The sequence below is a fragment of the Alligator mississippiensis genome, chromosome 14 (assembly GCF_030867095.1).
Source record: "Alligator mississippiensis isolate rAllMis1 chromosome 14, rAllMis1, whole genome shotgun sequence".
In the NCBI taxonomy this organism is placed as follows: Eukaryota; Metazoa; Chordata; order Crocodylia; family Alligatoridae; genus Alligator; species Alligator mississippiensis.
In genome coordinates, this window is record NC_081837.1 from 34,252,185 (window position 1) to 34,255,134 (window position 2,950).

General features: G+C 51.4%; 1 non-coding gene across 1 annotated transcript; it reads left to right on the forward strand.

Annotated features, from left to right (window-relative positions):
• Positions 1–1,453: 1,453 nt before the first annotated feature.
• LOC132245247 (U1 spliceosomal RNA) lies at positions 1,454–1,619 on the forward strand. The gene has a single exon (XR_009457077.1). It is a non-coding gene; the product is annotated as a U1 spliceosomal RNA (small nuclear RNA).
• Positions 1,620–2,950: the final 1,331 nt, after the last annotated feature.

Consider the following 2,950-nt stretch of genomic DNA (forward strand, 5'->3'; position numbering starts at 1 on the left):
TGCTTATGCAGGGGGTCGGACTCGATGATCTATTGAGGTCCCTTCCGACCCTAACATCTATGAATCTATGAATCTATGAACCACTGATCCCCCCCCCACATAGTCCAATGGGGCGCAGGCACTGTCACAAAGCGAGGATGACTGCAGCTCAGCCAGAGCAGTGACTGATGGATGGATAGGTAGCAAAATGCATGTGGGAGATGGGTAGGCACCTCCCCATCCATCTGTCTGCCTTTCTCCATGATTCCCACATAGCTACCTATGCCATGCGGGCCTTTCAATCTGTCTCCTCAAAGGCATTTCACACCTGCAGAAGCTGTGCTGTGTCGCAGTCTGGATGCTGTCTCTGTCCCCCACTGAGCTGTGCTGTTCCTTCCTCCCGCCCCTACATCCCCAGCTGAGATGGGAAGCTGGGGGCAGGTCTGAAGGCCCCGCTGCCTGTGCCCCAGCCCTTGCATGCTGTGCCAGTCACAGCTGCTGGGAAACCCAGGCCGTGTGTGTGTGTGTGCGCGCACGCGTGTGTGTGCAGGGGGAGGTGTGGGGGGTGTGCAATCCTTGCCATGGTGGGGAAGCACTGGCAGAGCTGTGAGGAAAGCTGTCAAGGGAGTAGAAAAGGAACAGGGGGGGTATGGGGGGAGGCAGGGGGCAGAGCCAAGAAACAGAGTATCCTGCTTGGCTGGGGCGAGCCGCAAGGGCCTGAGGCGGCTGCTTTTCCAGCTAGTAATTACACCTGTCAGATGGTGCAGACTGCACTCCCCGAAATAATGAGAGCAGCGCTTTGGGGAAGACCAGCTATTCAGAGTGTGCTGAGACGCAGGGAGGGAGGAGGGTGGCTGGGGGGTGCTGACAGCTTGTGCAGGCTTGTTTTGGAAGGGAAAGCTAATAAAGGAATATAGGTGGGGGAAGGGGAACCTCTTAAAGCTGCAGTCTTTTGCTTTCATCTGCAAAGAGCCTCTTGTATAAGCTGTGCTTGGTACCCGGAAGGCAGCAGCAATGCACGGCTGTTGTAGGCTGGGAAGGGGTGTGTGCAGGGGGAGCAGGGCAGCTTTTCGTGCTGTCGTGCCCCCACCACTGATGGGGTGCATATGGATTTGCCTGTCTTAAGTGGCATTATCTTGTCCAAGTGACTTTGACCTTGATGTGGATGGAGTGGACATTGTGGCAGCAAGAAGAGCTGCACACAGGCCTGGAGATGGGACTGTCATTTTCCCATTGCGGATAGCTGCAGGGCAAGCTTCATTCTACCTGCTCCCTTTCTCCTCCAGGCGCGTGCGCACACGCACACACACACACACACAGGATTAAAAAATATAAAATCTGTGACTTGACTCTTGCACCATACCCTCACCATTAACACCAGTTGGGTTCAGCCAGGGGAGGGTCCTGGTGTTGTTGACTCTCTGGCTTTAAGCACAGAATACAAAGGCATTATGCAAAACCCTTGTCTCTTTGGAGACTTACCTGTAGGGCAGATCCCATAATCACAAAGGTGGCTTTCCCAAGGTGAGGCCTGTCCCATGCATTCCAGCCAGGCTGACCCCTGTGATGTTCCCCAAATGCAGGAAACTTGACTGCATAATGTTGTGGCAATAGGGGTCTGTTTTCCTGATTTCCCCCTGGGTTGCTCCTAGGAGCAAGCCAGGCTAGGGGACATCCAAACCCCAGGGTCTTTGGGCCCTGGGCATGCACGTAAGATGCCTGTCACAGAATTGGGGAGTATCCAAAGCCCCAGACTGATGGGTCTGGGAAGAAGGATGCTTGCTCAGCAGGAGATCCGCACAGACTTGAACAACTGAGCTCTCCTCTTGGGATTTGCCCAAGTGAATTCAGAATGGACTTGGCCCTTGAAACAAAATATATAAAAAAAATAAATCCCAAGCTAACAACCCTTGTCTCACTGGATATCAGTGCATTCAGAGGGGATCTTGAGGCATTTCCTTGGTTGTACATGACCTAGTCATCCCAGGTGACCTGAAAAGGACTCTGAAGAGCTGGTTCCTGCAAAAACAGCTGGGATAAAAAGCCAGAGGCTTCCTATTGCTGCCATCAGGGTGCTCCCCATTCATTCCTGGGCAGGGGGAGCACAGAGGACAAAGGGGAGGGAGGGGGGCAGTGGATGCTGTGGGATGAGTTACAGCTGGTAAAGCTTATCTTCAAACAAAAGCTGTTTGTAAATGGAGATTCAGTGTTCAGGAGCATTCATAAACAGTAGGGCTGACCTGCAGACAGACAGCAAAGGGAGCTAGGGAGTGGAAGGGAAGCCTTGGTGTTATTTATATAGCACCTACCATATGCCAGGCACTGGGCTGACATAGGATATGTCAGACCCCCACCCCAGAGAGCTTGCAGTCTCAGTATCAGCAAATAAGTATCCTGCATCCAATTATATGTGTAGCTAGAACCTCAGCTGTTGTAAATCAACTTAATGTCATTGACTTCACCGGAGTCTGCACTAGCTGAAACTGCCCTTTGGAGTTTTATAGACAGGGCGGGTAGTGACTCCTATAGCTACGGTGGCCATAAGACAGCTTTCAATTGCTTGTAATTTGACAGGCAGTGGCCATTTAGGCTGAAACGCGATACAGTTCACTCTCTAATTATGCAATCCCAGGCTAATTTTTTTTCCTCATAGCATCTCCTGCTTCACTCAGGGCACAGGCTGGGCAGCATGTGCTGAACGCTGCTTTGCAACAGTTTCTTTATTTTTGTTGTTCAGTGCCTGGCTGTGGGTCTTATGAACTGCACAGGATTTCAAACCTGCTCTGAATTCATTGAATGGCTGCATCATCACGTATAGGATCAAGGGGACTGAATTAACCTGAATGGTGGCATTTCCCAATTTTTGAGGGGTCGTTTCCATTCTGGTAATGCATTAGCTGCGTGCATATAGATGTGCAGGTATGACACACAACTAAAGATGAGAATGGGGTAGCTAGAGGATGGGGTCGAG